At 44.8% G+C, this 11,205-nt stretch overlaps 1 protein-coding gene across 5 annotated transcripts in view; it reads right to left on the bottom strand.

Moving 5' to 3' along the window:
• CDC42 (cell division cycle 42) overlaps positions 1 to 9,892 on the bottom strand; it is a 30,130-nt gene extending 20,238 nt beyond the window's left edge. For 2 of the 5 annotated variants that reach the window (XM_067311219.1, XM_067311221.1), the window contains exon 1: positions 9,827 to 9,892. The gene's annotated coding sequence lies outside the window, so the exon portion shown is untranslated. Of the gene's footprint in view, positions 1 to 5,386; positions 5,487 to 9,276; positions 9,413 to 9,826 lie in introns of those variants that run through there. The other 3 variants (XM_067311220.1, XM_013959859.2, XM_013959858.2) reach the window with 3 other exon arrangements.
• Positions 9,893 to 11,205: the final 1,313 nt, after the last annotated feature.

Raw genomic sequence — 11,205 nt, forward strand, 5'->3', positions numbered from 1 at the left:
GTTTGGACAAGTAGCTTGTCTGGGTTTAAGTAAAGAAATTAACAACTTACCATAAAAAAAAAAAAATTATTTGGCCCACTGCAAGTTCTCTATGTGCCAAGTGACTACCACTTCTCTCACACAGCTATTTAAATCCTCCCACATGGAAGTGAAACCCACTAGACACTTCAGGGTTACTTCCGTAAAGGATGAAGAGGCATCCACGTTCACACAAGCATATCTTAAGGTAAAAAACTTAAAAAAGTGGTTGGCCCATTTTTAAACAGATGGTGTTTAAAGGTGGTCCAAGTTTTAAATAGATTTAGAATCTTAAGCATAGGCCTCCAAAGTCTTATTCAACAACTCCACTTTCCCACCAATAAATTGGATTAGAAGGCTTTCCAGATTAGCTGGATGAACTAGTTTGTGTTCTCCACTTCTAACAGGTCCACAAAACACAGCTAAAAAAAATAAGCTCATTGTTAGGGGGCTTAGATTCACTATGCCAGGGCCTACTCTTCCACAGGAAAACATTTAGATACACATACATCACTGATAACTTTAAAAAAAGTCCAATGCAGGATACAAGCAGAGATTTACTCATCTCCAAAGTGAAACACTGGTAAAGGGAAAACAAAGAAGTTAAAAGGTTTCTTTGCTAAAGCACCTAATCTAAGAACGTCTACGCATACAACACCCAGGAGGATTGCAAAGCACTTCAAGTAACTTTAACAATCTGGAGGAATTCAAACAGACCAGAAAGTGGTGAAATCATCCCAGTCTGAGTGCAGTGAGTAGACTGTGAGCCATGTAGTTGTGAGCCATCTGGCCAACCCCAGACAGGAGACCTGATAAAGACTGGAAATATAATGCAAGTCAATCTAATGCAAAAAGGCAACTTTTTAACCTAAATTGATTTGATTTTTTCAAACCTCTTTGGTATTCCAATCACAAAATCCCCAATGCTTCAGTAAGGCACATGTTAACTGATGACACTTTTAAGATTTTTTGCTTATTAGCTTGTTCAACATGTGATCACACTGCTGGGATTTCACAGAATTCAACAGTATGTAGCACTTCACCTAGCATCCTGGAAACCGTGGATTACAAAGACTGCTAAATTTTATCAAATTCATTAGACGGTCCTATTTCAGATTGAACAGACCCATTTTACAGAAGCCTGCTTTAAAGCCTGGTTACACCTGTGTACATTTAGGATTAATCCCCAAAAGTGGTAACTGAGAGATTTAAGTAATATAATGAACAGTGAAATAAGCCTCCAATATGATATTGCAATAGGAAGGACTACCTATTTTTGTATCTACACCAAGGAAAACTCAAAGATTTTGCACCTTCTCCATACAGGTCTGAATATACACCAGAAGACACTGATATTTCTTCAGCCCTTCCCACTCTGCGAATCTATGTGGTACCTATAGCATTCTCCCATTTACTAAGCACAAGTTGTGAGAAATACTACTCCAAATACATCCTGACACTGAGGGCCACAATCCCTCTTGCACCACCCTAATTTTCCCATTTTATTGGCAGGCACATGAAACGTGGTGTTGCTATGGGAACTTCTGAGTTTAAGACCTGCCTGCAACATTCTAGTAGAAATATGTATTACTGACTGTAAAGGAATAGTGAAATTCTGTGGGTCTTCATACATAATCTGTGCTCCCTACTAACCCAAGTAAGAATGTGCATTATCTTTGCCTTCACACTTGCAGTACAAGTAACTGCTGTTATTGTTAAAGAAACCACAAGTCTTCAAACTTCGTAGGTTCCTTCTAAACTACCGATGTCTGTTTTCAGGTTAAATGTGTACATTTCTTCCAGCCAAAGGAAACCAAGCTGTCAAATCTGTCTGCACATCCTGTATTAGTTTCCTGTCAAGCCACAGCAGCATCACAACTTCCTCTTTCATGCAGTAGTGTAATGCTGCCATTTCATCACATGTACCAGCTAAACTCAGTTTGCTGCAAACAACTGCAGGCTCATGACCAGAACCCATTTCATGATGTTCTTTAGTACACACCATTAACTTGCAAGTCTACGCTTAACCAGTCTGTCACAGCTTCAGATCCTGTTCTGAGAGCCTGGTCCAGGCTAAAACAAGAAAAGCAGAATCATTTCTGAAGACTAAAAATAAGCCATGAAGATTTTTTTATTTTCTCCAAGAAGTGCAATTTTACAGCAAACTTAGATTAGTCATTTAACTCCTCTGGGGTCAAAGCAGTCATGAGTCCACAATGAAATGAACAACAATATTAACAGGATTTTACTCATGCTGACCTCCGTTATCCACTTTCACCCTTCCAAGCCACTATCAGTTCATATCTTATTAAAAAAGACATACAAATACTTGCATTTACTTATACATGTATCTGGCCATTTGTCCCTAGATGATTCACATCCACTTTAAGGCACTTCACACAAGACTGGGAAACTACTTTCACACAAGAGCAGGATCCTTCCCCTACGTCACCCACTCTGTGCCCACTACAAGGTAACATTTTTGCTTTTTAAAGCAACAGCAAGTCACCCAAATCAGCGGCACAAGGCATAGCCAGGCACTATGATCTGAGCAATGAAGTATTCCCCATCACAGAGACGCTCACCGGTATTATACAGAGGAGGTACTATATTGCATGTCTACATTACAAGTCTGGTATAGCAGCACCAACTGCTCCACCTCAGAGGTCCTTGGCACATGATGTGCCACTTCTCTTTAAAGATCAGAGACCACTAACACAGAAACCGCATAAGTTTAGCTGTCAACACTATAGTTAAAGGACCTTGGACCGCTTGATAACAACGATACTGTCGCAAGTATAAGGCGGGAAACACAAGCAGAAGCAGCTCTCTGATTAACAGCTGAATTCCAGAAAGACCATAACAGTCACAGAAAGCAAAACTGCTTTTAAGAGCAGTATTACCATGGCATTTTTCCCTACAGGTGTACAGCAGCCATTTGCTGAGTTATCTAAGTCTTACAGATCAAAGCTCAGTTTTCACCTTCCAGTTTGCCAGGAACCTTTCTTCAGAGGATGATCTGATCCCTGAGTATAGTCATTTGCTACTTCTATGCTAGTAACACGGTAAGTGAAATTTATAAGACTGTATTTTACACTCTGAACCACTTGGGGCCTGAGATTACCTGCCCACTTTGTCCATAGCTCAGACTGTTGCAGGCACACAAGGCATATACACAAATGCCTCCACTTGCTCCCAAAGGTTCCCAATTCAGCTTAAGGCTTGGGTGTTTAATTTCTAAAAAACTGGAGCTTAAAAAAAAAAAGAATAAAGCTACAAACCAGTACAACAACTGCACTCCCTTAGAAGAAGGTGAGTCAAAGGCCAACGTAAAGCCTGCAAAGAACAGAAGGGACCTGCTTATGAAACAAGCCTGTAGGTATTACCATGCCAACTCAGGGTCTTGACAAGATCCTTCTTTTTAACATTTTTTTCCCCACCTGCCACTATTCAGACAATCCTTTAAATACTATTCCAGAATTTGACCTCCACAAGGGAGAACCATCTCCAAAAAAGGTGTTGCTATTTGTTTTATATGGAAATTGTCTGATAATGAGACATACAGCCAAAAAAAAAGTTATACTATAAAGCAGTCAGTATCAAAGACTAACATAAGATTCTGGTAAAGATCCAGCATCTGTCATCATCTACAGAATACTGGTCCGCTAGTCTCAATCAGAAGTTCAGAAGAATCATAGCAACATAGCACATTGGCAGTCGTCTCCTCATGCCCTTGCCCACACCTACAATCTCAGCCTAGTATTAGGCACAAGAACAGGAAACACTCAAGCAGGCCCACAACAGTGAGCTGTCTCAAGAGACATCGGAGCCCATGCCAAACTTATCGCCAACACAGCTGGTCTGGCACCAAGACAGACCTACTTAGCTCTCAAACTGATTTCATACTACAAACCCACAAAAAATTTGCTATCCTTACAGAAACCTGTATTTAAGGGGCAGGTGCCGCAAGATCCCCAGCACGTATTCTTCTAAATTTGCCAGTTTACAGAGCTTGCATATCCAGACATTTCTGCTGTTGAGGTCCCACAGCAGTGTTTTGAAGCAACCATTTCTGAACAAGTTAGTTTGAATTAGTAAGGGAGAAGTACAAGATTTCTTCTCAAAATACAACTGTCTCATATCAACTGATATTTTCTACACTTATAAGCAACTTAGCTTTTTTTTGTTAAGTTCTCTATGTGAGAAGTGACAGCTACTTTTGTACAATTTCATAAAGTCTCCCCAAACTGGTAAACTAGAGACACACAAAAGATAGAAAGTGAGTTGTGGGGCAGGAGGAGCAGGGGAATATTTTGAAAGTCTGAATCTAAACTACTAGTAGCATTTCAGATGTTTCAGGTTCTACAACTTCAAAAAAAGAAGGTGATAACCATATCATTGCATTTTCATCCTAAGGAACTTGAAAACAAGCCCATAAAGCCTGGTCAGAGGATGAATAAGCTTGCTGCACAACAACAGCTTAACTTGTGCGACAGCAGCAATGCTTGCATTTGTTCACATGCTTTTACCATGGGCATTGCTAAATCTACCCCACTTCATAGCACAGACCATTTTTGCCTTTTTCTGTTGAGTTTGTTATAAAGTTCTTAGTTATTGTTCTGGTTAAAGTTGCACTGTCCGTCAGAACCAGCTGCCACAGGCAGAAAAAACCACCCCCAGGGTTACCACAGAAAAAGTGAACATGCTTACATTTTAAGTCGTGTGCTGGTAAAGGCATTTTGTCTTAAATTATTACTCTTGACTTGAATTTTTATACCTTACAGGAAATCATTTTACTCTACCATGCAACAAAATCCTGTTCAGTACTTTAAAACCACATTAAAGAGACCCATCTGGATTAACTTAGTTTCATACTGCTGACATTTGAGAATACAAGCTATATTTTTACCTATACTTCCATTTGTACGTATTAACAGATGCCTATGCCCACCGGTCTCAACATTTCCTCTCCCTATACCCATGGCCAACCACAGTTCATTGGTAAAACAGACCACTGGCAGAAGTTCCCTATTTCAGTGCACATTTTTGCATTGTGGAAAGTACCCTATATGCATATAATTGCAACCAATCACTCTTCATTCCCACTATGTTCAGGGAATGAGACAGCTGCTGGTGCTCTGTGCACGCAGACTGCCTAAAGGGTGCCTTAAGGAAGCAGCGTTTTTTGGCTCAGGCCTACTAGCAACATACTTTCGAAGGACTAGAGAGATGAAGCTTTGTTAAAAACATTCCAAAAGAGACTTTTCTCCGACACTGAGCTACCTTGGTATAGCCATTAAAACTAATGAAATAGCTGGAAAACTAGCTAAAACCAGAACCGAAGAAACACAGGTTTTGCTGCACTCACCTAACCACAGGAAGGAACCAGAGCAGTTGGAACCACCCTTCCCTTGTTCAGCAGCAAAGGCAAACCACCAGCACTGCAAGGATCGATCGTGGCCTAGACAGCAAGACGAAAAGCCTGTTGGGCAATTGGCAGTTTTTCAGCAGTAGGTAAATGCAGAAGCCACTCACGATGAAGTAACACCTCCCCACACACATCCCATCCCAAATAGGAAATCGAAGAGGATCCTTCTGAGAGTCCCTCTACAAGATATTCAGGAATTAAGCCTTTAAATCCACAATGCTCCACTAGCATTAAAATCACCAAACTCAGGCTAACTGTTCCAAATGTGCAAAAGGTGAACTGCAACCAAAGAATGTCTATTGCCACATCCAAAACCAAGATGTAACCTTTCCACAACAAGGCCTATTCAGCTCTCTACATTCAGTTGTTCACAGACCACAGTTGACCCAATCCAAACAGCTACAAAAGTTTTCAAAGTAGCAGATGCCTTTTTCCATTGCAGTCAAAACTGCAGAAGCATTTTTGTCATTTTTTCCCAAAACAGAGTGCTCATTGGCCAAAAACATGGCACAGCATCTTTCAACTTGAGAAGAACCGAGCAGTTCAAAAAAGGTTGTTATAAATCAAGCTAATGCAAGCAACCATAACCTTTAATACTACCATGGCACCACAAGTGAAAATAATCCTCTCTAGTTGTACCCAGCAGTCCACTTCCGGACCTCCATTATTCCTACTCCACTACACACATGGAGGTTTGCCTTAATACTGTAAATAGTTTGGCAGAAGAACCTTCACCTTTTCATAGTTTGGTCTACATTTAGAAAACATGCACTGATACCACACAATCTCACCACAAGCACAGGAGAATGTAGTATCTTCACACCACTTTCAGACAGAAAGGTTCAGAGGAAGCTGCTTGGTTACTGTAATAGACACTGTTTCAAAAGAAAGGTATATATTTGTCTCTTTTAGCTAGAGAACAGGAGGCAATACAGAGCATGTCTCATGCTAAGAATTATGGCATAACACTCAAAGTAATGGAGTGAATTAACAGTACAATAGCTTAAAAAAATAGAACAACAGCTCTTAAAAGCTTTTGCAAAACTGATTCATTTTCTCTTTATAAAGTCACTTGTTTAGAAGAAAAAGTCACTCTCAAGAAAAGGACAGCTAATTTACTGACAGATGAGAAAACAGATCAAATACTATTTTGATGATTTAAAAAACAACGAAAAACATTATCTGAAACTGGAAAGGAAAATTACAAAGATCAATTACATGGCAACAATATTGAAAGTCTGCCTCTTGTATTCACCATTTTAATTTTACTGCATACTTAGGACTGGGTAAACAAACCTAGCTCTTTCATCCATTAACTATCTACAGGAAACACTACCAGAACCTCAAAATATCTTGCCCTAATTCCAGTTCTACCACTTTCTTGCCTTCTCTCACCAATTTCAGGCATTTATCTGCACACTATCATAAAGATATAGCACGGACTCCAGAAGAGTTTTTCAAGGCAGGTAGGGACTACATTCAGGCGGCTGCATGCCTTCAGGGAGGAATAACTTCATGCCAAGTTTTAGCCCTCTGAAATACTCTGCAAAAAAAAGTCTCATATACCAATTCTAGCGGTAATCTTTTCTGATGGATGCCCTTAGCCAATACAGTATGAGCTTCCAGAGCTTAAAGTTAGATGCCCACCTCATTAAATGACAACAACTTTCAGAAGTCTACCTACTTCAAATTTCTTTAAAGCCTCAGCATAAAAACTTGTCTCATCAAGAAGTTGTTTTATTTGTCATATATTAAATACTTAAATTGGTTTTTGTCATACGTTTAACATAAAGAGGTGACAGGAGCCAAGCTGGAAGCCTGCAGTATGTTAAGTGGATAAGGAGGGTTTCTTGCTATCTGGAGTACTAAAAATCAATTTCACGCCCATTTAATTTGGCAGCACCCTAATCATGTACAAAAAGAAGTATTCTACTTTCCCCAGAGGGGATTAAGCCTCACAAGTGAGGATAACTACACCCCCTTAAAATTCCTTCTCAAAACTTTCTACCCTAGGAGCTAGGAACATTGAAAATCATAGGACCTAGCTTAATGACAGAGTGAAAGTTTGCCTGACCACAGGAGGCAGGCAGAGGAAAGAGGGAGCTAAAATGCAGAAGTTCATAGCTTTTAAAAATTATTTGTGAACACTACCATTAGGGTAAAACGGGTTACACACATCTGAACTGTAGCGATGCATGTTTCGGTATGAGTTCCCAGAAGCCTTAAACAGAGTTGCAACCCAACTACAGCAGTAATTTGAATGAACTTCGAAACTTCTGGTACAACAGATAGCTGTTGAAAAAAATTTTTACTTAAAATGTCTGTGCTCATAAGCCTTTGAAATTTATTTTAGTATTACAGCTGCATTTTAACTAAAGGGAACTTTTATACTAGGACTACTGGTCTACTTAGTGCTGCATTCAACAGTGACTTTACATATATTTTACAGGAAAGTTAAGAAAATCACAGTTGCACACTCATCAGGGAAATCCCTAGGAGCTTCGGAGGTACTCCACTTCTACTTACCATTGTTCTTTTAGTAGATCTACAGTTCCCATTTTAGATACTCCGACACTGTAGGACTTACAGAACATTTCTATGTTAACACTAAAAACATACCAAACTTCCCCAAATCGGCCATCATTTTCAGGCCAACAAAAAAACACCAAAGCAGGATGTATAACAAGGTAACTAAAAGCATCAGTCGCAGATCATGTATAACCAAGTTCAAAGTACATAAATCTAACGATTAAGATTTCTGTCCAGAACAAGTTAGCAAACCATGAACATGTTTCATCTTGCACAGTGGTGGTTATTACTTCTTGCCAAGACTTAAAAATGCTCTTCCTCGTTATTACTAAAGCATATAATAATTGAACAGTTTAAACACACAGAATCATTTCTGCAGTTACCAATATATTGATTCAAGTCTTACATACATCCATAAGGTGCATTTGCCTATATATCCCCGTAATCCTAAACTAACATAAAAGAATGCTTTATAAAGCAGAACAACACATTTTCTACATATAGCTGTCTGAATACAAAAGCTTTCTATCTAAAGTTATTTTTACGTGAGAACCTTTTGCTAACTGAAAGAGACAAGCTTTAAGTGCTTTACTAAGTTATTCCAATTAGCAATATGAGAAGCTTGATCCAGGTTTTTAATTCCTTTCTAGAAAAGGGTGTTTGGGCCATTGCAATTTAACACTTTGAATACAGACAGTTAACACCTCCTTTTCTGGAGTGAGGAAACATTCGCAGATGAACATAAGACAAAGACAACCACAGATGGCCAGACTGAACTACTTTTGACTACACAGTTGTCATCTAACATGGCCTCCTCATTAGGGCCTTGTCTTCAGTATGCTTTTGTCAAGAGATCCGAGCAAAGCTGCTCTGGCTCTACTGGTTGCAGTAGCCACACAGACAAGGCAACGCGATTTCTGGCCATTTTGCAATTCTCCACGAAGCACCCGTTTCACAACACTGGTTATTTACATCCGCGCTACCTGGCTGTACTAGCGTCTCCCATTGTTGCTAATAAGTAACTAGAAGACACCTTTAAGCACAGCGAGAGAAAAGGTGACTTGTTGCAAGAGTTTATACGCATTACGCTTGACAACGCGCAGAAAGGGGGTCTCAGCAGCACCCCTCACAGTAACCCCGGCTTCCCACCCCAGCCAAAAACGGCGGCGGCAGTTGGCACTGCTACCACGACAATCCCGGTGGGGGCCGGCAAGGAAACCCAGGACCGGGCACCGCGGGAGACAAAAGCCAGGGAGCGGCTCCCAAGCCCTTCCCGTGCGGCAGCGCACTTTTTGCATTACCTTCGGCTCAAGCTCGGCCTGCTACAGTGGCTGCCCCCGTGCCGCACCTCGGAACCGCTGCGGCGCTCGGCGCTGCTCGTTCCCGGAAGAAGAGCCCACAGAGCCGAGCCCTTAACCGCACAAGTGTGCTGTAATTTGTTTTTTTTTTTGGGGGGGGGGGGGGTTAGGGGGTTTTTTTCCTCCCCTCCGCGGCGCTCCCCCGCCCCCCCGCGGAGGCTCCGCGCCGCCGCCCCTCCCCCCGCGCCCCTTCCCCGAGGCGCTCGCGCCCGACGGTTGGCAACGGCCGCCCCTCCCCCCCCCGGCCGTTGCCCTGAGGTGAGGGGGGGAGGGGAGGGGAAGCGGCCCGGGAGCCCCCCGCACCGCCCGCGGCAGGGCGGCTCCCCGCGCCGCCGGGCCCAGCCCGCGCCCGGCAGCGGGCGCTGCTCGAACGGCGGAGAAAAGGAGAGAGAATAGGGGAGGGGTGCGGGGGGGTCGGCGGGGTCGGCGGCCCGAGCGGGCCCCTCCCGGGGGTCGCGGCGGCAGCGGTGCCCGGCCCGCCGCGCTCTCTCACCTCACAGTCTCCGCCGGGCGTTGGCAGCTCGCTGCGGGGTCTCCTCGGCTCAGGCACAGGGGCACGCCGCCGCTGACGTCATCACGCACCGGGCGGGGCGGAGCCGAGGGGCGCGGCCGGCGGCAGGGAGGCGGAGCGACGCCCGGCCGGCAGGGGGCGCTTCGCCCCGCCCCCTCCACCACCCCCCCTCCCGCCGCGGGGACGCGCCGCCCCGGCGGGAGCGCGCGCGCCGCCGCCAGCAGCGCCGCCTGCAGCGCCGAGCACCGCGGTGGGGGGCGGCTGCTCCCGGCCTCCCTTGCACTCTGGAGCTTGGCGTGGGCAGCCCCCATCCTTGGGCCTGCACTGCCATGCATGCACCCCAGCGGCAATGGGAGCCCCCATGCCAGATGTGCATGGCCGTGCATGCACCCCGGGGGCTGCGGGAGCCCCCATCCTTGGGTCTGCACTGCCGTGCATGCACCCCAGCGGCAATAGGAGCACCCACCCTGGGCGTGCACGGCCGTGCATTGCCGTGCATGCACCCCAGCAGCTGCAGAAGCCCCCACCCTGGGCGTGCATCACCGTGCATGCACCCCAGCAGCTGCAGGAGCCCCCACCCTGGGTCTGCACTGCGGTACGTGCACCTCGGAGGCGATCGGAGCCCCCATCCTGCGCGTGCTCTGTCGCGCGTGCGCCCTGAGGACTGCGGGACAACACGGCAGACGCACAAGGTCCCCTCTGCAGATCGCACCCCCGCGACACCGTTCTCGGTGGGGACAGGACAGGCACAAAGGCCTGCAAGGACAAGGCCGGGGGCCATATGCCAAATGCCCATATGCCGTATACCATTATGCCAAATATGCATCAACCTCCCCCAAATAGCAGGAAAAAAATAAAACAACTCTTCAGAAACAAGAGCACAGGAAGCAAATCTCCTCCCTGCGCTGCCAGTTGGAGAAGCGGGACTCGCAACCTGGCCTTTTTGGCTGAAAGAGGAAACTTGTCTAGATTAATTAAATGCTTAAAAGCCGGGAAGACCTGCCGGTCTTGCATTGCAGCTCGAGAAGATAACGTGGAAGCAGCAGGAGAAAGCTTGCGGTGCAAAATCCCTAATGCAGCCAGCTGCAAACCGTCTGGCGAGGCTGAAAAAACCTGCTTTGGGGTTGATTTAGCCTGCAATGCCCAGCCCTGCTTCCGCGCTTTTGCAAAATGTGCGATCAAACGAAGGCCGCAAACAAGAGCGGAACCGCTTTTATCACACCAGAGGGATGTTTCCTGTGCTCTCAGTACCGTTTATAGCATCGAGCCGTTAATAAATCCCCTCACAGGACCAGGAGCTCCCTCCTCGCCCTTTTTACCCGGGATGGGTTGCTTGGCTCCGTAGTAGCGTCTCTTGACTT

Source organism: Apteryx mantelli, chromosome 26, assembly GCF_036417845.1.
Source record: "Apteryx mantelli isolate bAptMan1 chromosome 26, bAptMan1.hap1, whole genome shotgun sequence".
Taxonomy (NCBI): domain Eukaryota; kingdom Metazoa; phylum Chordata; class Aves; order Apterygiformes; family Apterygidae; genus Apteryx; species Apteryx mantelli.